This window comes from Schistocerca serialis, chromosome 8 (genome assembly GCF_023864345.2).
Source record: "Schistocerca serialis cubense isolate TAMUIC-IGC-003099 chromosome 8, iqSchSeri2.2, whole genome shotgun sequence".
Taxonomy (NCBI): Eukaryota; Metazoa; Arthropoda; class Insecta; order Orthoptera; family Acrididae; genus Schistocerca; species Schistocerca serialis.
Window position 1 is genome coordinate 632,970,775 of NC_064645.1, and position 24,811 is coordinate 632,995,585.

Sequence of the window (24,811 nt, forward strand, 5' to 3'; positions counted from 1 at the left end):
TTTATCTCATCATACATTTATTCAAACTCTTCATCATGTGCGAAGCTAGTTGACGTATGAACTTGCACTACTGTGGTAGGTGTTGGCTTCGTGTCGGTCTTGGCTACGATAATGCGTTCACTATGCTGATCATAGCTGCTTACCCGCATTCTGCTTTCTTACCAATTATTAAACCCGCTTCTGCAGTACCCCTATTTGACATTGTATGTATAACTGTGTATTGGCCTGACCAAAAGTCCTCTTCCTCCTGCCACCGAACTTCACTAATTCCCACTATACCTAACTTCAACCCACCCACTTCGGTTTTCAAATTTTCTAACCTACGTGCTCGATTAAGTGTTCTAACATTCCACGATCCGACCCGTAGGACGTCAGTTTTGTTTCTCCTGATGACGACGTCCTCCTGAGCCTGCAGCTCAGGACGAATGTAGTTGCTGGCAAATCTTCCTGGCTGTATGGTCATGGTTCATGAAACTTTTTCTTTCCTAATGTTTCGTCTAGGGCTGCGCTGCACTTCTTCAGAGGTGCTGAAGATGTCCACCGCATCTCTGGGCGAAAAGTTGGGCACGAATATTTTCACCGATCACGGCCACACAACTCGAAAGGTTTATCAGCAGCTGAGACAGCTGGTCGTGAAAGCGTTCATCTATGATAGGACGAATGTTGATAGTGGCAAAGGATAATGTGAATTCTGGGAGAGATATGGAAAAGTTCTGTTAGATCATTGTTTTCTGAGTCGTTGGAAGGTACAAGGGGTATCTCTAAGATGGAAGACAGCGATCCCGCAATACGCAAACTGATTAGAACTGTCAATACGATGTATGGTGTAAACAGAAATTCGCATGGAATGGTGCGGTTGGAGGAAGATTTTGTTTAGAAGGACCGCGTGGATTTAGTGTTGTCCGAGGGTATGAGTAGAGAGTGGAGGCGAACATTTATTTCGATATAGGATAGTGTAGTGTGCTACTTCATTTTCTGTCACTCATGAAGGTGTTCCGAGGTGATAAAAAAGAGGCGCGCTTCATTTTGGCAGATGAATATTAAGATGGTGATTGAGACATGGGGTACTTGTTGTAGGATGGTGGACCTCTCAAATAGAGTACTAAGCATGTAAGACAAACAGGTTGATGGAGTTTTACAGTTTTCTGTCAGGCGGTCGTTATAGTGAAGGCAACACTAACATCGAATGACTTGGGTTGTTGTTCAGTATGATTCTACATATTGCTTTTTGCCGTGAATGAACGCCCTGTTTTTTCAAAGTTTTTCTTTCATGTCATATGATTATGAAATCACTCACTCACACAGACCTACATACACACACACACACACAGGGTGAAAAAAGATATTCACGCACTCAGACTTCGCAGGGCGATTCCTCGCGTGCTTGCAATAGAAAAATTGTCTGTCACACAATTTCGTCCTGTGCATATTTCGGGCAGTAAATGGACGTTAAAGACTGACAATCTGGTAACATCGTAATCATTTGTACGGTAACTACTTCTGTCAGCAGACAGAGTATAGCTGCGCAGTAAGTGAAGTGTACAGCGTTTTGGGTTAGCATGCAAAAGGTCGAGGGCTCGATTCTGGGTCAAGGCTTACTTGTTTTAATTTGCTAAAAGTAGTCTGCGTGGTACGGTAACTGGCGTCTAAATCGTTATACAGCGACTACAGTAGATCTACAAAACACTTGCAGTTACGCAATACGAGCACAGAAATGAGATTACAGTCGTTTTCATTGGTCAGCGATTAAAGAAGCCTTTTGTACGTCATGGACGAAAGCTGTTTCGTGCCACTGCATCTGCTAGATTACACTCCCTCAACGGCCCCATCGAAATTACTTGCAAAGCACGTTTTACAGAAGACCAGTTGTTGTTACAAAAAGGTACGGCCAATCTTTCAGGAAACATTCCTCACACACAAATAAAGAAAAGATGTTACGTGGACATGTGTCCGGAAACGCTTAATCTCCATGTTAGAGCTCATTTTAGTTTCGTCAGTATGTACTGTACTTCCTCGATTCACCGCCAGTTGGCCCAATTGAAGGAAGGTAATGTTGACTTCGGTGCTTGTGTTGACATGCGACTCATTGCTCTACAGTACTAGCATCAAGCACATCAGTACGTAGCATCAAGAGGTTAGTTTCCATCACGAACGTGGTTTTGCAGTCAGTGCAATAATAACAAATGCGGAGTTGGCAGATGCCCATTTGATGTATGGATTAGCACGGGGCAATAGCCGTGGCGCGGTACGTTTGTATTGAGACAGATTTCCAGAACGAAGGTGTCCCGACAGGAAGACGTTCGAAGCAATTGATCGGCGTCTTATGGAGCACGGAACATTCCAGCCTATGACTCGCGACTGGGGAAGACCTAGAACGACGAGGACACCTGCAATGGACGAGGCAATTCTTCGTGCAGTTGACGATAACCCTAATGTCAGCTTCAGAGAAGTTGCTGCTGTACAAGGTAACATTGACCACGTCACTGTATGGAGAGTGCTACGGGAGAACCGGTTGTTTCCGTACCATGTACAGCGTGTGCAGGCACTATCAGCAGCTGATTGGCCTCCACGGGTACACTTCTGCGAATGGTTCATCCAACAATGTGTCAACCCTCATTTCAGTGCAAATGTTCTCTTTACGGATGAGGCTTCATTCCAACGTGATCAAATTGTAAATTTTCACAATCAACATGTGTGGGCTGACGAGAATCCGCACGCAATTGAGCAATCACGTCATCAACACAGATTTTCTGTGAACGTTTGGGCAGGCATTGTTGGTGATGTCTTGATTGGGCCCCATGTTCTTCCACCTACGCTCAATGGAGCACGTTATCATGATTTCATACGGGATACTCTACCTGTGCTGCTAGAACATGTGCCTTTACAAGTATGACACAACATGTGGTTCATGCACGATGGAGCTCCTGCACATTTCAATCGAAGTGTTCGTACACTTCTCGACAACAGATTCGGTGACCGATGGATTGGTAGAGGCGGACCAATTCCATGGCCTCCACGCTCTCCTGACCTCAACCCCCTTGTATTTCATTCATGGGGGCATTTGAAAGCTCTTGTCTACGCAACCCCGGCACCAAATGTAGAGACTCTTCGTGCTCGTATTGTGGACGGCTGTCATACAATACACCATTCTCCAGGGCTGCATCAGCGCATCAGGGATTCCATGCGACTTAGGGTGGATGCATGTATCCTCGCTAACAGAGGACATTTTGAACATTTCCTGTAGCAAAGTGTTTGAAGTCGTGCTGGTACGTTCTGTTGCTGTGTGTTTCGATGCCATGATTAATGTGACTTGAAGAGAAGGAATAAAATGAGCTCTAACATGGAAAGTAAGCGTTTCCGGACACATGTCCACATAACATATTTTCTTTCTTTGTGTGTGAGGAACGTTTCCTGAAAGATTGGCCGTACCTTTTTGTAACACCCTGTATATATATAATGAAGCGCCAAAGAAACTGGTATAGGCAGATATGGAAACATGCGGGATACGGCGCTGCGGACGGAAACGTGTATACAAGACAAGTGTCTGGCGCAATTGTTAGATCGGTTACTGCTGCTACAATGGCAGGTTATCTTAAGATTTAAGTGAGTCTGAAAGTGGTCTTATAGTCGGCGCACGAGCGATGGGACACAGCATCTGCGAGATAGCGATAAAATGGGGATTTTCTCATACGATCATTTCACGAGTATACCGTAAATATCAGGAATCCGATAAAACATCAAATCTCCGACGTCGCAGCAGCCGGAGAAAGATCCTGCAAGAACGGGACCAACGGCGACTGAAGAGAATCGTTCAACGTGACAGGAGTGTAACGCAACCGCAAAATGCTGCAGATTTCAATGTTGGGCCATCAACAAGTGTCAGCGTGCGAACCTTTCCACGAAACATTTTCGATATGGGCCTTTGGGTCCGAAAGCCCATATCGATAGCGTCTCGTCTACCTCTGATGACCGCACGACACAGAGCTTTACGGCTCGCCTCAGCCCGTCGACACCAGCATTGGACTGTTGCTGATGACTGGGACCATGTTGCCTGGTCGGAAGAGGCTCGTTTCAAATTGTATTGAGCGGATGGACGTGTACGGACATGGAGACAACCTGTTGAATCCACGGACCCTGCATGTCAGTAGGGGACTGTTCAAGCTGGTGGAGGCTTTGTGATGGTGTGTGGCGTGTGCATTTGGAATGATATACGACCCCTGATAACTGTAGATACGGCTCTGACAGATGACACATACGTAAGCATCCTGTCGGATCAGCTGCGTCATTACATGTCCATTGTGCATTTCGACGGACTTGGGAAATTCCAGCAGGACAATGCGACACCCCACACGTCCAGAGTTGCTACAGTGTGTCTTCAGGAAAACTCTTCTGAGTTTAAACACTTCCGCTGGCTACTTAACTCTCCAGCCATGAACATTATTGAGCATATCTGGAATGCGCTGTAACGTGCTGTTCAGAAGAGATCTTCACCTCCGTGTACTCCTACGGATTTATGGACGCCCTGCAGGTTTCATGGTAATCGAGGCCACGCCAAGCCGTGTTGCGGCACTTCTGCGTGCTCGCAGGGCCCTACACGATATTAGGCAGGCGTACCAGTTTCGTTTCTTTGGCTCTTCAATATTGCGTGTAGTCCTCAGTTGCCTGGAAGGAGCGCATCTCCAAGCAGATATTATTGATAATAATTAGAAGCAACTATGAACTACGCCGACCGGAGTGGTCGAGCGGTTCTAGGCGCTACAGTCTGGAACCGCGCGACCGCTACGGTTGCAGGTTAGAATCTTGCCTCGGGCATGGATGTGTGTGATGTCCTTAGGTTAGTTAGGTTTAAGTAGTTCTAAGTTCTACGGGACTGATGACCTCAGATGTAAAGTCCCATAGTGCTCAGAGGCATTTGAACAATTTTTGAAGTAAGAACTACAGATAACATTAAAAATGGCGATGCTTTGTGTATATTGACTTCTGATAGCGAGTTTAATTCGAGTTTCTTCGTTGAAGTGACCTGCACCAGCATCTTTAATCACAGAGGTGGACGTCATAACTCATCGTGGAGGTGGTGGTTGTTTTCGCGGAGTGTTACTGAGATGTATTACGACTGTCTTTTCTCCGAAGTGGGAGCACTTCTGAATAGGAATGAACAGGAATGTTGGTTATGTGTTTTAATGAAGATGGAGTCCCTCTGGGGATTTACTTGGCTCCGCTCTTTCTCCGTTTGTGTCGTCCTTCCATAGTTTGCTTCGTGATCGGCGGTAATCATATGTCGTTATGGAAACTCAAGTTACTGATGTGTATATTACAAGTCCGTGTTACACGATACATCTAAGGTGCACATCTATGCAATAGCGCCCCAAACGTACATGTTTGGAAATGCAGATTAGTTCGCTTCGCAGACGGGAGGATACTGGCGCGAATCCACGCATGCGCGCTGGACGGCAGTACAGTGAGAATCTCGTAGGGGACTAACTGATTTTTTTGAAAAGTCCTTCATTCAAACTAACAGTTTCTGAGAGCTCAAGGTTCCTAGTTAATAAATGTTTTTATTTTTGTTGTTATTATTTATTAAGTAATTGCTGTCTTCTTATGTGTCTGTCATGGACTTATTACTGTTCTGAATCATGAGTTGAACGATTCACTTCATGTCATGAGACTTGGCAGCACAAAAATATGCTTATCTAAATTTACGTTTATAAAGCATTATACACATGGAAGATGCACTTGTTTTGGGAGTTGTTGCCCTGGCAGTAGGATTAGGGCATGATAACGACGACTAAAAGCCAGACAGTGTTGGGCTCAACGCCGGCTGGAAGAAGAGACGAACTCTTGGACTTATATTATGTATTAATAGAGGAACTGAGGCCCATAGGCCGCGTGGAGTGGCCTCGAGGTTTGAGGCGTCATGTCACGGACTGCGCGGTCCCTCCCGCCGGAGGTTCGAGTCCTCCCTAGGGCATGGGTATGTGTGTTGTTCTTAGCGTAAGGTAGTTTAAGTAGTGTGAAGTATAGGGACCGGTGACCTAAGCAGTTTGATCCCGTAGGAATTCACACACATTTGAACATTTGATGCCCATAGATTCGGAGGAACTTCGAAACGTCATGAGAATGGACGTGGCTAATTTATGCAGGCTACTGTCGATGATAAAGGAAAGAATTCGCTCAAGTGACAGTCTAGTGTAGAGAACAGTTTCAGTTAGTCGCAAGTAAAAATTATACCATTTCTTCTTTCATTTTGTGATCGGAGTCTCTAGTTGGCTATTGCCAGTTTTTACTTCCCAGTATGCTCAAATAAAGTAGAAGATGCAATCAAATCAAATTTGATTTGTACTACACGTATAAATCGAAAATCATACATATACAGGTACACTGTAACTCGTTATGATACAGCGAATCATGATCATACATACCCGTTTTCCCCTGAATTAGGACTCTTAATGGTTGTTTGGTCCATTCCATGTCTAGAATACGAAGCAGTAAGTTCAAAGAAATCTTTTTACAAACAGCCTGTATAACAAAAAGTTTCTTGGGAAAACAATCAGTGAAAAATTAGCAAAATCTCCGATATGAAATCCTGATGTTAACTGCTAGCCACAGATGTCAACGAAATCAGTGAACCATGGACTACAACAAGCAGAAAGCATGCTTAGTGTACCCCTTTGCGCATGCGAGAGAGATCCGCTTGTAGCGCGCATGCGCGGTTTCACGGGAGTTCAGAAGTGCTTTTTATTTCTGAGCGGGGAAAATGTGTCTGCTAATTCGCTTAGTTCCACCCTTTATATTGCCAGATATGGTTCAAATGGCTCTGAGCACTATGCGACTTAACTTCTGAGGTCATCAGTCGCCTAGAACTTAGAACCAATTAAACCTAACCAACCTAAAGACATCACACACATCCATGCCCAAGGCAGGATTCGAATCTGTGACCGTAGCAGTCGCTTGGCTCCAGACTGTAGCGCCTAGAACCGCACGGCCACTCCGGCCGGCTATGGCCAGATAGTTGTCGCACTAGACGTGTACCGTTCGTAGCGGATTGTCGTGTAATATTCCCTTGAACGGCTGTCCTTGAACCCGTGGCACGATGACCTAAATTCATTTGGAAGTTTCCAGAGGGCAACAAAAATTTGATTTTCAGTATTCCGCGTAACTATTGACCAAATTTAAAAATTTAAAACTATTATAATCTGCTGATTAAGAGGTATAATCTTACATTAAAAGCCAAACACAATAAAACAAACAACACAATTAGAAACTGCTTGTTTGCCTCGAGGCAACGTAACAGATAGCGTGCAAATGCCCGGGCTTTATTCGTCTATCGTTTGAGAATGAGAGCATTTAACAAATTCCGATAAAGTTTACGCATAATTTCCAACTTTTCAAACCTTTCTCTCGCTTACGTTCCACACAAAATGATGAAAGGAAAAAAAGCTAATCACTTCCTACTCTTTCCTTGTTCAAGCAGTAAAACGGCAGCATCAGGCATGACACTTTAATTAATTACTTCTTTAGTAATAATTCTATTCGCAACACAGTTTGCGAACAGTATCCATATATACCACTGAACGTGCCTGCAAAATATATCGTTGTACGAGTCATAATTCAGGAGATGTGAGATCATAAACTTTTAGATGCGTGAAAAACTAACGTTTGCTTGAAATGGCTCACAGTAAAACTTCCAATATCAGGCACGACGTTTTAATTGCTTATTTCTTTACCTTTTTTGAGCCAGCAATCTTCTGACTGGTTTGATGCGGCCCGTCACCAATTCCTCTTCTGTGCCAATCTCTTCATCAAAGAGTAGCACTTGCAACCTACGTCTTCAGTGATTTGCTCTATGTATGCCAGTCTGTCTTCCTCTACAGTTTTTACCCTCTACAGCTCCCCCTAGTACTATGGAAGTTATTCCGTGCTGTCTTAACAGATGTCGCACCGTATTGCTCCCTCTTGTCAGTGTTTTCCATATACAGGGTGAATCAAAAAGGACTTTACAACTTTGCAATGATATAGAAATTTATTGAGATAACTTATAGAATCGGTAGATGTTTCATTTTGCAGAAGATAACCTCAAGTTTCACTTAAAAGTGTGAAGTGTCACTTTGGTTCGATGTAACTACCATTTGTGTTGCGGCGAACATCCCGCCGGCTATCAGTTTGTCCCACACTCGTTGCAGCAAATCGGGCGTAACTTGTGAAACGGAAGCGTAGATTCAATTTTTCAGATCGGCGAAATTGTTTGGCACATAAACACAGTCTTTAATGGATGTACAGAGACTGAAATCCAGTGGTGTCAAGTTTGGGGAGCGAGGTGACCATACGATTGGCCCTTCACGACGATTATATCGGCCAGGGAAGCGACGACTGAGGAAACCTTGAACTTCGGTGACGAAATGAGGTGATAGGCCTGCTTTGGGGGGGTCTTTAGCGTATTCGGTGCTAAATTTAGACCGAGCCGTTGTTGCAGAGTTCGTCTCAAGAAACCAAGTAGCCGTTTGAACCGTGCGCGATGCAGGTGCCCCTGCTGGCGGAATGGGGAACTGATGTGGTACGTGAGTAAAACTTGAGGTTGTTTGCTACAATATGACAGCACTACTGATTCTGTCAAGTCAACTCGATAAATTTCTGTATCATTCCAAAGTTGAAAAGTTAATTCCTTTCCTCGCCAGTTCAACGCAGAATCCCCTCAATACTTACCTTGTTAGACCACCTAATTTCTAACACTCTTCTCTAGCACCACAGCTCAAATGCTTCGATTCTCTTCTGTTCAGGTTTTCCCACAGTCCATGTTTCACTAATGTAGAATGCTGTGCTACAAACGCACAGTGTCAGAAATTTCTTCCTTAAATTAAGTCTTGTGTCTCATACTAGTAGACTTCTCTTGACCGTAGCTAGTTTTTAGGTCCTCCTTAATTCATCCGTTATGAATCATTTTACTGTCCATGTAGAAGATTTCCTTAACATCAGTTTATTTCGTGATGACCAATCCTGATAGTAAGTTTCTCTCTGTTCTCATTTCTGCTACTTCTCATTACTTTCGACTTTCTTCGATCTCAATCCATATTTTGTGATCATTAGACGGTTCATTCCATTCAACGTACTCCATAATTCTTCTTCACTTTCACTGAGGGTAGCAGTATCATCAGCGAATCGTATCATCGATATCCTTTCACTCTGAATTTTAATTCCTTACTTTTATTTTCGTCATTGCTTCTTCGATGTATACATTGAAAGGAAGGGGCAAAAGACTACATCCGTGTCTTACACCTACATCTACATCTAAATGGATACTCTGCAAAACACGCTTACGTGGCTGGCAGAGGGTTCAACGAACCACCCTCAAAATAGTTCTCTGTTACTTCACTCTCGAATAGCTCAAGCGAAAAGCGAACCCTTATATCCTTCTGTGAGACTCTGATTTCTTTTAAGTTATTATGACGATCGTTTCTTCCTATGTAGGTCAGCATCAACAAAATATTTTCTCTTTCGGAGGAGAAAGTTGGTGAGACGCTTTTGTTTTCATAATGTCCATCCCATATCCTGTATCATGTCAGTGACACTCTCACCCCTATTTCGCGATAATACAAAACGTGCTGCTCTCCTTTGGACTTTCTCGATGTACTCCGTTAATCTTGTCTGTCAATGATTCCACACCGCACAGCAGAACTCCAAAAGACGACGGACAAGCGTAGTTTAGGTAGCCTCTATTGAAGATCTGTTGCATCCTCTAAGTGTTCTGTCAGTAAAAACAGTCTTTGGTTCGCCTTCCCCAAAACATCTTCTGTATGTTCTTTCCAATTTAAGTTCTTTGAAATTGTATTTCCAAGGTATTTAGTTGAATCTACGGCTGTGAAGTTTGATTGATTTTTCGTGGAAACGAAGTTTAACCTCTTAAGTCCCGAAGATAAACAAAGAATGGAAAAATGTTTCAGTTGCTTTTTTTGGTGCATCTGATGTCAAAGTAACACAAAAAAACTAATTTTGAAATTTTATTTTATTTAATGTTTGAGTAATTGAATGTACACATGTATGTACATTGGGTGTCAACAGAGAAAAAAATGCCGATCTCATAGTATTCTCATATTTTTGTTACCAATGAAAAATGTACACATTACTTCTCATTTTTATGTACACATTACATTTTATGAACACGTTGCTTCTCATGTTTATGGAATTTAGCAAAACAATTGTTTTTTAATACGCACAAATAAACTTTGCACTTTTTACACATTATGCGGGAACGTGACTTGCACCCTGGTAACCGACACCTTGAGGCAAAACTACTCTCAATATATTCAGGAAGGTGGTCAACCCTGTCACATTTGCTTTCTCTAGTTGGCTTTGGTACAATTCGTCTTCGTTTTGTGGGCTGATGCTGCTCACCTTCATCAGAACTGCCGACATACTCCTGTGTCACACTCGGAGAAATTTCTTTCGACAGTTCCAGTGAGTCTACAATTTTTGAAGACTTTACCAAGTCGTGGGACAAGTGAATTCTGAAGTTTATGAGAGACATCCACTCTTGTTTTGGTATCCCTTCTTTTTGACAACACCTTTTGTACATAATCCATGAATTAATTATGGCTGAATCAGTGAAGTGGCTGAATACTCTGACAGTCCACTTTTTTGTTCTGATGTTTGACGTATAGTATGCCATGTATCTATCACAGAGATCAATGCCACCAATACTGCGATTATAGCTTTTGATGACGGCTGGTTGTTTGACACTAACCTTTGCTTTTTCTGTATTAAACCATCGTTTGCAGGTACCCTCTGGTTCGCTCCCTATGCACGAGGATAACAAAGTGACGCATTTATTGTCCTTCCATTCGAGGGCACAAATTTCGTCGTCCTCCCTTACGTACTCATCCCATTGCCCCCGCTGCAGCTCCTGATCTCTCTTGAACTTAGAAGCTACTTCTTTTATTCTATTGGCCATCACAGTTCCTGTCTGAAATATATTCCTGTCTAGTAAAAGCTGAACAGATTTTGAACTGGTGAAAAATCTGTCACTGTAAATTACATGATTGTAATCATTGGGTATAGTTCTAGCCAGTAGTTTGAGTGTACCCGCTCCCAGGCCATGTGCTTTTTGATCGCTGTCAGGAATTGTTCCTTTGCCAGTGTACATAACAAAATCAACGACAAGTCCATCTGATGACGCTAAAATAAAATTTTTGAGGCCAAGTGGATTAGGTTTGGAAGGTACATATGTTCGCATCTTACACCTCCCCGTGAATGGAATCATCTGTTCATCCACAGAAAGGTGTTGAGACCTGGGTAAACTAATACATTTATTTCTAAATGCATCAATTAAAGGTCTAACCTTCCAAAGTTTGTCATTTACGTCATGATCTTCCAAATTATTTACAAAATGCAGATTATTTCGTAATTTGTAGTATCTATCTCTTGTCATGGTTGATGATACAAGTGGAATATCCAGTTGCATATTCCAGTAAAGTCTTGCCTGGGGTGATTTCAATGTACCCATCAATATCTCAATTCCGACAAGGGACAAAATTTCATTAGTATTTGTATCCAGACTTTTTGAATTCTTTTAACAATGATATAAATTAGTTTGTCCTGCAACATTTTTCCAGAAATTTTTATCGAAGTACTCGAAGAAAAACTGTGAAGGGTTTCTCAGTTCACCATCAGTCTGTTCTTCAAAGTTGTCGCCAGAAGGCTGTCGATTACACATCCTGCAAACAAATAGAACCACTGAAAAATACTGATCTAAGGCAAGCAGCCTGTAATAAGATTGCGTGCCTATGTAATAGCCCCCCATTCACGTAACTGGATTCGTGATTTCCTGTCAGAGAGGTCACAGTTCGTAATAACTGACGGAAAGTCATTCAGTAAAACAGACGTGATTTATGGCGTTCCCCAGGGTAGTGTTATAGGCCTTCTGTTGTTCTTTATTTATATAAACGGTTTAGGAGACAATCTGAGTAGCCATTTAGGTTATTTGGAGGTGATGCTGTGGTTTACCACCCAGCAAAGTCATCAGAAGCTCAAAAAATGGCAAAACGATTTAGACAAGATATCCGTGTGGTGCAAAAATTAAAAACTGGCCGTAAATAACGAAAAATGTAAGTACATCAACGTGAATGTTAAAACAAATCCTTTAACCTCTTCAGTCCCGACGTACACATATGTGCACATCAGGTCTTTGTAGTGTCATCCTGCCAAATGACGTTTTCCTGAATTGAGACCTGATGTGCACGTCATGCGGTTTCTGTCTCTGCCGCTAGGTCGTGCGCAAGTCAGTTTTGGCGGGTTTTCTTTCATCCTGAAACTTCCGATCTGAAGGATGGCGTCATCTGCGACACGCGAGAAAGGTAAATTCAGTTTCAATAATTCTTTTTGAATTGTATTACTGTTTTTATCGTGCCTTACTCCAAACAAGACATCAAGAAAGTGATATGTGTATGCAATGAAAACGATAGTTTCGTAGTTTTACAAACATCGACTGTTGAATTTGAAGTACACATTTGTGTACATCAGGTCTTAGCTCACACAATGTAGTGGTACTAACGCTAAGACTGATCTCTTTGTGAAATCGTAATTTAAAACGTAATCTAAATTAAAGTCGAAAGTTTGGCTACTAGTACTCTAGGAGAGCACTTAAATTATTGTGGTTGTTGTGGTGTAATGGGTAGCGTGTTGGATACAGAACACATAGATCCTGGTGTAAACTGAAAAGTTTTTAATTTTGTTATTAGGTTCAGTTTCATTTCTTTATTCCATTACATCAACAGTTACTTTCACTTTATTTCATTTTCGCTTCTCAGCTCTAATCCGTGCAACTTTCCGGTCTTTGGTTACGGATGTTTCGTCGGGCGAGGGTTGTGCATGATTATTAAGTATGGAGCTACTGCATCGACATTCTCTGAAAGGACTCTACCTGGTATACAATCCGGACCGGAAGACTTGCTGTTATTAAGCGATTTACGTTGCTTCACTACTCCGAAGATATCTACTTCTAAATTGTTCTTGATTAGAATTCTGAAAAATTTACTTCTTCTTCTTTGGTGAAGGAGTTTCGAAAGGCTCTGTTTAGTAGCTCTGCTTTAGCAGCACTGTCACCGGTCGCATTCCCTTTGCTATTGCGCAGAGAAGGCAATGACCGTGTGCTTCCGCTAGCATACTTTACGTACGACCAGAATCTCTTAGGATTTTCTGTCAGGTCTCGAGACAAAGTTTCGTTGTGTAAACTGTTGTAAGCCTCTCGCACTGAAGTCCGTGCTAAATTTAGAGCTTCTATAAAAGATGGCTAATCTTGTTGATTTTGCATTCTTTTAAATTTGATAACCTTTTTAATCCGAGCATTTTCACTTTTATTGTTCCCTTTTGTTCTTGTACATATTGTATGTTATCTACCATTCCCTATAGATTACTCATATGTTCTCAGAATTTCAAAGATCTTGCACTCTTGCACCATTTGACGTTTCCAGACGCTCTTTCCAGGCTGACAACTCCTATAAAGGTGTCTTGATATTTCTTTAGTCTTGCTTCCTTTTTTTGACAACCGTCAGAACTGCTTCTCTGTTGTCTTCCTAAAGCGGAACTGGTCACTATCTAACACATCCTCAATTTTTTTCCATTCTTTTGTATATTATTCTTGTCAGTAACTTTGATGTATGGGCTGTTAAGCTGATTGTGCAATATTTCTTGCACTTGTAAGTTCCTGCAAACTTGGAAATGTGTGAATGATGTTTTTCCGAAAGTCAGATGGTATATGCCATTGACCCCAATGATCGTAAAAATTATGATCAATGTTATCTATCTCTTCTGCCGTCTGCCTTCTTTAGTACTAATTCTGTTCGCAACAGACTTTGCTCACAGTATATACATATATCGCTGAATGTATCTGCAAAATTGTGTCATTGTACTACGCATAGTTCAGGAAATATGATGCCATAAACACTGACAGCGTGATAAATTAGCGTTTGCTGAAAATGTAGTGCACATTAGTCAGTTAGTATTCAGTCATTGTATCGAAGTGAGGGTATTAAGCGACTTCTAGCAAATTGTAAGCATAGTTTCCAAACTTTCCTAGACTTTTTTCGCTTACATGGTTAAATATTTAACACATGAAATTATTCGCAATCAGGCGTTTGAAGCTGTTTTAAACATTCGATTCTTTAAGGAATCGAAGATTTACAGGTTGTAACACAACACGCATTTGAATTCGATTCTTTAAGGAATCGGGGTTTTACTGGTTGCAACACAGCGCACAAGCTGGCGAGCCATTCAGCCTCCTAAAGTTAATGGAATCTTGGAGCTGGGGCGAGGGCGGGCAAGTTTCGGTAGCCGTGCAACCGCCGGCGCGTGGGCGGCCAGCGGCAGGTAATTATCGGCGGTTTTTCCGAGGTCTCTGGAGTTGGCGGGACGCGGTTAGCCGCTTGGAAGCATGTAGAAGAAGAAGCTGGCTTTAAGGATGACGGCAATCGCAATATGCCAGACTGTGGTTACTTAGAAGTAATACAAAACTAAAAAAAAAAAAAAATACATTACAGTTTCGATGTGTAGCAAAACAAATCACGTAACACCAATGACGACAGTCAGGTGCAAGTTTTGAGACATGGAAATAGTGTATATCAATAAAAGTATGGAAGTCATGTCGTAACAGAAGTTGTATACTTTCATAAAAACCTTTAAAAATGAATGGCAGTTGAACGCATCCTGCAATCTTGACAAACAAGATATTAAATAATAATGAAGGACACAAGTTACCTTCACTACAAGCCACATATCCGTACATATTTTATTTATGTAATTATTGCCTGTTTTATGTCATTTTAAATATGTGAATCTCCCAGATCAGTGCACTCTCCACAGTTGTACAAAACATGAACTCAGTGCGACTTATCTCCTACATTTCCGTAAATGAACGTCGTGTGCCTAGAGCCTCCCGTCGGGTAGACCGTTCGCCGGGTGCAAGTCTTTCGATTTGACGCCACTTCGGCGACATGCGCGTGTATGGGGATACAATGGTGATGATTAGCACAACAGCCAGTCCCTGAGGGGAGAAAATCCCCGACCCAGCCGGCAATCGAACCCTGGCCCTTGGGATTGACAGTCTGTCGCGCTGACCACTCAGCTATCGCGGGCGGACAGCGTTTCGTCAGTGTCCATATGTCATATGAGTAGATTATTATGTGATTTCGAGTTTAGCTCATTAAGTATCAAATTTGACCTTTATTAAAGACTCTCTCAATTGAAAGTGGTAATTTCAATGTAATGTTTGAGATAACCGTTGAACATAGTGCAAAGAGGTGCTTGTATATATATATATATATATATATATATATATATATATATATATATATATATATATTCAAAAGTATCCGGACACCTGGCTGAAAAAGACTTACAAATTCGTGGCGCTCTCCGTCGGTAATGCTGGAATTCAATATGATGTTGGCCTACCCTCAGCCTTGATGACACCTTCCACTCTCGCAGGCATACGTTCAGTCAGGTGCTGGAAAGTTTCTTGGGGAATGGCAGACCATTCTTCACGGAGTGCTGTACTGAGGAGAGGTATCGATGTAGGTCGGTGAGGCCTGGCACGAAGTCGGCGTTCCAAAACATCCCAAAGGTGTTCTATAGTATTCAGGTCAGGACTCTATGCAGGCCAGTCCATTACAGGGATGTTATTCTCCTGTAACCACTCCGCCACAGGCCGTGCATTATGAATAGGTGCTCGATCGTGTTGAAAGATGCATTCCCCGAATTGCTCTTCAACAGTGGGAAGCAAGAAGGCGCTTAAAACATCAATGTAGGCCTGTGCTGTGATAGTGCCACACAAAACAACAAGGTGTGAAAGTCCCCTCCATGAAAAACACGACCACACAATAACATCACCGCCTTCGAATGTTACTGTTGGCACTACACAAGCTCGCGGATGAGGTTCACCCGGCATTCACCATACCCACATCCTGCCATCGGATCGTCACATTGTGTACCGTGATTCGTCACTCCACACAACGTTTTTCCACTGTTCAATCGTCCCATTTTTAGACTCCTTAAACCAAGCGAGGCCTCGTTTGGCATTTACCGGCGTGATGTATGGCTTATGACCAGCCGCTCGACCATGAAATCCAAGTTTTCTCACCTCCTGCCTAACTTTTATAGCATTTGCAGTAGATCCTGATGCAGCTGGGAATTCCTGTGTGATGGTCTGAATAGATGTCCGCCTATTACATCTCTCAGTCAACAGATGATGTTGGCCTGTATGCTTTTGTGCTGCACGGGTCCCTTGACGTTTCCACTTCACAATCACATCGGAAACAGTGGACCTATGGATGTTTAGGAGTGTGAAAATCTCGCTTACAGACGTATGACACAAGTAACAACCAATCACCCGACCTCGTTCGAAGTCTGTGAGTTGGTTCAATTGGCTCTGAGCACTATGGGACTTAACATCTGTGGTCATCAGTCGTCTATAACTTAGAACAACTTAAACCTAACTAACCTAAGGACATCACACACATCCATTGCCGAGGGAGGATTCGAACCTACGACCGTAGCAGTCACGCGGTTCCAGACTGAAGCGCCTAGAACCGCACGGCCACAACGGCCGGCCGAAGTCTGAGTTCCGCAGAGCGCCCCATTCTGCTCTCTCACGATATCTACTGACTGCTGGCAATAGGTGGCAGCACAATGCACCTAATATGAAAAACGTATGTTTCTGGGGGTGTCCGTAATACTTTTGATCGCACAGTATATGTTATTTGTGAATTATGTAGATTTTAAATAGCGTTCCATTTTTTGTATCTTATGTTTCTTGTATGTTTCTGCGGCCAAACAGAAGGCTTATAAAGGCGCGCTAATGGTAGCTCCTGGTGATTTATATGTCATGTAGCCACGCTGTGCTGATCGGTCTTGGAGGTTATGTGTTCGCTGCGCCGCTGATAGCGTGAGTCAAGACTTGTGAAGTGTTTTTGTGAGGCAAGTAGCCCTCGATTAGCATTTCTTAGCACAAATCAGTAAGCCAGCTGCTGCTTCATTTTCTAGCGAATGGTAGGTGATGTGCACTGAAAAACTGTCATGTTGATCTCCCCATTGGAAAAAGATTCCGCACTAATCTCCGATTCGGATCTCCAGAACGGAACTGCCAAGGGGGAGATCACCATGACAAAAACATTGAATAACCAACGAAAGGGTAAGGTTTTATGAATTGGGGCTTGGAATATCAGAAGTTTGAATGTCGCAGGGAAGCTAGAAAATCTGTAAAGGGAAACGCAAGGCTTCGATCTAGATATAGTAGGGGTCAGTGAAATGGAATGGAAAGAAGACATAGATTTTTAATCAGATGAGTATAACGCAATGTCAACAGCAGCTGGAAGTGGTAGGGTATACGGAAATACAAATCACTTGGCAATGAAATAAATATGAAGGGCAAGGGAACTAAGGCTAAATGGCTGCATGAAAAATATGAAGAAATCGAAACAGAAATGATTGTCGGAAGGACTGACTCGGCATACAGACAAGACAAAACAACCTTTGGCGAAGTTAAAAGCAAGGGCGGTAATATTAAGAGTGCAGCGGGAATTCCACTGTTAAATACATAGGAGAGAACGGGCAGGTGGGAAGAGCAGACTGAAGGCCACTATCACCAGAAAGACTTGTCCGATGACGTGATAGAAGACGAAATAGGAGCCGAGAGAGAACATGTAAGGGATACAGCAGTAGAATCAGAATTTAAAGGAGCCTTGGACGATTTTAGATCAAATAAGGCACAAGGGTTGCATAAAATTCTATCGAAATTTCTAAAACCGTTCGGGAAAGTAACAACAAAACGACCACGTTGGTGTGTAGAATGTATGAGACAGGTGATTTAAGATCTGACATTCGGAAAAACGTCATCGACACAATTCCGAAGGTGGCAAGAGCCGACAAGTGCGACAATTATCGCACAATCAATTTGACAGCTGCAGACAGGAATAACATATAAAATATTGGAAAAGAAAGTTGAGGCTTTATCAGACGACGATCAGTTTGGCTTTAGGGAAGGTAAAGGCACTAGAGAGGCAATTCTCACATTGTGCTTGGTGATGAAAGTACGACTTAATGAAAAATCAAGAGACACTACAGCGTTTGTCGAACTGGAAAAAGTGTTCGACAATGTAAGAGCGTGCAAGACGTTACAAATTCTGAGAAAAACAGGGGTAAGCTACAGAGAATATGTGTAAGAACCAAGTGAGAATGATAAGGCTGGAAGACCAAGAACGAAGTGCTCGGATTCGGAACAATGTAAGAGAGGATTATAATCTTCCGCCCCTATTGTTCAACCTGTACATCGAAGAACCATTGTTAGAAATAAAAGAAAGATTCAGAAGTGGGATTAAAATTCAAAGTGAAAGGATATCAATGATACGATTCGCTGATGACATTGCTATCCTGAGTGAAACCGAAGGAGAATTACGTGATCTGCTGAATGAAATGAGAGTAAATCGAAGAAGGACGAAAGTAATAAGAAGTAGCAGACACGAGAACAGCGAGAAACATCAGGATTGGGGATCACGAAGTAGATGAAGTTAAGGGTTTCTTCTACCAGGGCACCCAAATAAAGCATAATGAACAGAGCAAGGGAGACAAACGCAGACTAGCACTGGCAGTAACGCCATTTCTGGTAAATTAAACTGCTGCTTCGTAAAAAAGAAATTAATTATTAACTTACTTGACCTTTGACTTTGGCACAGATAAGACAGGTACTGCATTTACACTCTCTTTTTAGATGCATACATTTGAAAATTCTACACCTGTGTAATATAAAAATCTGTGAAAAAAATTTGACTATAGATGATTATATTTTCTTCGTAGCTGGTGTAAGAAGCGAACAGGTTAGGTACAGTATGAGTTGGCGGTCGGAGGTTTTCGTTTCTCCGGTTCTCAGAGAACGCCAGGCAAAGTCGGAGAAAACTGCTACAACTCGCGATGAAGACTCCGTCTCTCTTGGCGGCTAAAGTGCTACCTGTGGCCGCAAGATTTTCTGGAAACACTTTCAGAATGAGAGGATTGAACAACAATGGCAGTGTGGTATCTTCTAACAGACTGGTCGCTTAGGGAACGTCTTGAACACACAAGCTGACGGCGAAATATTGCGCGTAGTTCGGACAGTGATAGTAGCAGATTCGTCCAGTATCGTTAATTTGCGAAGAATTCACTATGCACTGCATTGCTAAACATATTAATAGTTGAGCCGTGTGGCTCGTTCAGCGATATTGCCGCCGCCGGTGTGGGTCATCTTTCCGGCGGTGTGCGCAGAGCGTGCGGTGGCGCCAGCTACCGGTTAGGTCGGGGAGCGAGGGGTGAGCTCTAGCAAGAGCAGTAACGTCGCTTGGCAAGTCTGGCGGACAGTACAGGCGCCGTGCGAGGCAGCAGGAAAAGCACATCTGAAAGCGGCTGTTTACCCAGGTGACGGCGCCGATGAAAATATCGCCGTCGTGGAAGCAGTCACGTCACTGGGAAGCCGTTGGTGTCTTTCGCTTCCTCTATGTCTCCTGGCACCGGGATCTGCGGCGGCTGGCTTCGTCGAACAAGCAAGAGGGTGAGGGCGTTGCTTGTGCTGTAAATTGTGGCCGGAGTCGACTACTGGGTTCTGTGCTGTTGACTTCATTTTCTTTGCTGGCCGTTGCTACTCCTACTGAGTCTGTCCACGAATGTGTTAATTTCAACTTGCTTAGTACGCAAGGTTCTAGTGAGAGCTGTATGTGATGTGATGATCAACATTGACTAGGGCCTGGAGTGCTGATACATTCTGTTTGTGGATAGCTACTGTCAGTGCTGAAAACAGTTTGGCTAGTCCTTGTCTAAATATCTGCCATTTAAGTAACGTGGTTGTGTGCCATGGTATCTGATTTGTTGTTGCCTGTGCTCAGAATTACTTTGATAATACCAATCACTGCAGTAACGAAAGACTACATTTCCTAGCTAAAATTTAGTAAATTGTTCTCTAAGTTGATCATAATTTTTGAGTAAATAATTTTTAACTCATTTCACTAAATGTGTAATAGGCCACAAGTGCCGTGGTTTATGAATGTTTAAATTTTGAAGTAACCTGCTCTCACCTAAATGGCAATTTTTAAAAATGTGTTGATGGTTTTATTTGTTATTTGTCTTTTTTAAATGTGCCAAATAAATGTTCAGTACAACTGTAGATGGTGATTGCCTGATGTGTCACTTGGTCCAATCCTACCACCCCACAGCCTATTGTGCTGAGCTTGTTTCGTTACCCTACAGCCTATTGTGCTGAGCTTGTGTCGTTGTGTAAAAGTTGAATTCCATGCTGTGCTGGCACATCAATAGTTTTTATGAAGGTCCGGGGATCCAACATCGAATAGAAGTTAGTAGACGATTATTACCGTCCTTTTCATAAGAGAAATTTTTTATTCTTGATAATTGCGATTACAAGATGTTTCTTCTCTGCACTTCAAATTACGTCTATATGCTAACTTATCTGACCTCCCCCCCCCCCCCCCCTAAAAAAAATCTCAAATAGCCGCTCCTTATCCCCAACAACTGCATAAAAGGCTAGAAGCTTTTTCTTCACAGCAAAGAGCATTGTCGTCTCTGTTACGATAGCGCATCGTCGCTGGTACTCGCAGCCTGAATATTGCAATAATATTACATTATGTAGGGACGTAACAGTGGCCTTGGAGAAGACTGCTAGTAACAAAGATTGAGGAAGAAAGATCCGAGAACTTTCGTTTGATCACATCATTGTGTGGTAGTGAAACGTGGGGCTGTGGGATAATCGGAACAGGAGAGAATCGAACCATTTGAGATGTGGAACTCTTTCTCTCTTCCTTTTCTTTTTTTCTTTTTTTTCCAATCTCTGGCTTCCTCTACAGCTTTTAATCTCTACAGCTCCCTCTAGTACCACAGAAGTCATTCCCTCGTGTCTCTTCTCCTTCTCAGTGTTTCCCACATATTCCTTTCCTCTCCTATTCTGCGGAGAACCTCCTCATTCATTACCTTTTCAGTCCACCTAATTTTCAACATTCGCCCGTAGCACCAAATCTCAAATGCTTTGATTCTCTTCTTTTCAGGTTTTCCCACAGTCCATGTTTCACTACCATACAGAGGAATATTGAAAATTAGGTGGACTGTTAAAGTAAGGAATGAGGAGGTTCTCAGCAGAATTGACGAGGAAAGGAATATATGGGAAACACTGACAATAAGAAGGGACAGGATGATACAGAATATGTTAAGACATCAGGGATTAGTTTCCATGGCACTATAGGGTGCTGTAGAGGGTAAAACTGTAGTGGAAGACAGAAATTGGAATATACCCAGGAAATAATTGAGGACGCAGTTTGCAAATGCTAGTCAGAGGTTCCCTGGGGACATTACATTGCCCTTCTTGGTCACAAAAATTTTTTTCTTAAACGTTTATGTGACCAGAACAACTATCAAAACGGTTTGTTCATGAATATTATGGTTACAAATTAAACCACTGAGTTGTATGTACTTTTTTAGCAACTCTCATTACCGACTGGCATAAATAATCATACTACCTTTCTCGAGAATAGATTTCACAATGGAAATGAAGCCCTCCCATTCGGCGCGGATGGCGGAGGAAACCCGAGATAAAAACTCCCCAGTGGGCCACGCCAGACAGGTTGTAGTTACCATATTTAGCAAAACACCAGAACTTTTAATCAAACATATTGGTTTTCAGCATGAATATTAAAAAATAGTTACTCAATTTGTATGGAACAAACAATACAGAAAATCGTTCAATGTTCGTAGAACTGTTTAGAGTCTTTGAAAACGGAGTTATTCACACAATACAAGTATCATTTAACAGATGATGATGTTCTGGATATTATGTCGACGATGTGGTGATAATAGTGCGATGTCGACGGTGCGATATCGTTGGTACATCAGGATGGTGAGAAGCTGCAAGACATCGGGATGGAATGGTGGTCGCTGATGATGGCTGGTCATGTAGTTAGATGGCGAAGCTGTTAGTGAAGGACTGGGCGGACTGGAGGCTGGGATGGAACTACTATGGCCTCACAGCGCCGTGATAGAAGTTCTCGCGACATGCAACAAGGCACAGAAGAATGAGCAAGGACAAAACGGCTAACTATAGCGCCTATCTGAAATAAAACGGGTTACAGTTTGTCTACCCAACACGTTCCTGCGTATAAACAGTCCACTTCGGTTCGTGTTTGTACTTGCACGTCAGTGTGTCCAAAAAAAGAAAAAAAGTCACAGCACGGTGAAAACAATGTACACTGAGATACCTTCGCAACACCAGATGCGTTGTCCAATGACACTAAAACTCGTCAGAGAAGATTGGTGCAAACAGCCACATGTGTACTAGCTATTGAGCGGGATGGATCACTCACTGTCTTTGCATAGTGACACTAAGCTGCCTAACACCACAAAAACAACAGCATCACTGTCAATCGACAACACTTCCACTGAAGTTTCATTGTCAGGCAGGACACAGGTCTAAAACAACTCGCAGCAACAAAGTTCACTGTCTTTATATGGCTGAAGGCGATTTCACGCAATTCCAAAGAATACTGTCCAGAACAGTCACTAGTTAGCATGAGACACAGTAATCGCGACAAAACACAACACATAATGTTACAGAACAGTTACAACTGTATAATATTTTCAAGTTTTACTTTTGCAGTCAAACAGCAACGCTGTTCCGATCTGTGATTATATAAAGCGTGTATCAAAAATGATGGCGCAAACTTACACGGCTGAAAGTACATGATAATAGAAGCACTAAAGTCCTAGTAAACATGGATCCGCAAACGAGCCACTTGCAAGATAATCACGACTGTATGGTTCCAAGCCGCCACTGACGTCATTGTAAACTTCGCCTCAATCAGTACACATTAATTTAAAATTTAGACTTTACTATTGGGTTGTACATGGCAGTTAGTTCACATTTCACGTATGGGGTACTTGTCAAAGGAGGTGTTCGAAGAGTTTTCCTTGCATCTGGATGCAATACCGTCCTCGTCTCTGCAATGAATTTCAAATCCTTTCGAAAACCCCTGGATCATTCCGGAATTTTTGACAAGCATGTACAACTCTCTGCTCCAGTTCTTCAACTGTGTTAACGGTTGTGCTGTACACTTTGCTTTTGAGGTGACCCCAGACACAAAAATCCAGAGGATTTAGATCAGGTGATCTTGGAGTCGAAGGTACAGGTCTGCCCCGACCTGTCCATCTTTGGTCATATCTGCGCGTTAGATGCCGTCTCACACCAGCAGCAAAATGTGCCGGAGCTCCATTATGCATGTACTCACGCTGCTGAAGGGGAACATCCTCAAGCAACCGTGGAAGATGACGCCGCAGAAAGCTAAGGTACCTCCGTCCATTAAGTTGTGGTTGAAGAATGTGTGGCCCAGTGAGTTGATCGCCTAATACCCATAACCACACATTAAGTGAGAAACGTTGCTGATGTGGTGACTCATGTACAGCATGTGGGTTTATTTCACACCGCAAATGTGTATTATGATAGTTAAACACACCATCGCGTGCGAATCCTGCATCGTCTGTAAATAAAATGTTACATGCGAAACGAGGGCGACTACAGCCTGCTGTTGCAGCCACTGACAAAACATCACTTTAGGAACAAAGTCCGCATCATTGAGACATTGAACTCGCTTGAGGTGGTAAGGATACAGTAAACTGCCGTACACTACAGTGGCTTGGTACAGGCACTTGTGTGGCAATTCTTCTGGTCGAGGTTCCTGGGGAGCGCTGTACTGTTTCCAACACCGTATCCTCAACCTCTGGCGCAATGCAGGCAGGCCTACCTCCTGCTCTGCCATGTGTATGAGGTGCATTCAAGTTCTAAGGCCTCCGATCTTTTTTCTAATTAACTACTCACCCGAAATCGATGAAACTGGCGTTACTTCTCGACGTAATCGCCCTGCAGACGTACACATTTTTCACAACGCTGACGCCATGATTCCATGGCAGCAGCGAAGGCTTCTTTAGGAGTCTGTTTTGACCACTGGAAAATCGCCGAGGCAATAGCAGCACAGCTGGTGAATGTGCGGCCACGGAGAGTGTCTTTCATTGTTGGAAAAAGCCAAAAGTCACTAGGAGCCAGGTCAGGTGAGTAGGGAGCATGAGGAATCACTTCAAAGTTGTTATCACGAAGAAACTGTTGTGTAACGTTAGCTCGATGTGCGGGTGCGTTGTCTTGGTGAAACAGCACACGCGCAGCCCTTTCCGGCCGTTTTTGTTGCAGTGCAGGAAGGAAATTGTTCTTCAAAACATTTTCGTAGGATGAACCTGTTACCGTAGTGCCCTTTGGAATGCAATGGGTAAGGATTACGCCCTCGCTGTCCCAGAACATGGACACCATCATTTTTTCAGCACTGGTGGTTACCCGAAATTTTTTTGGTGGCGGTGAATCTGTGTGCTTCCATTGACCTGACTGGTGCTTTGTTTCTGGATTGAAAAATGGCATCCACGTCTCATCCGTTGTCACAACCGACGAAAAGAAAGTCCCATTCGTGCTGTCGTTGCGCGTCAACATTGCTTGGCAACATGCCACATGGGCAGCCATGTGGTCGTCCGTCAGTATTCGTGGCACCCACCTGGATGACACTTTTCTCATTTTCAGGTCGTCATGCAGGATTGTGTGCACAGAACCCACAGAAATGCCAACTCTGGAGGCGATCTGTTCAACAGTCATTCGTCGATCCCCCAAAACAATTCTCTCCACTTTCTCGATGTCGTCAGACTGGCTTGTGCGAGCCCGAGGTTGTTTCGGTTTGTTGTCACACGATGTTCTGCCTTCATTAAACTGTCG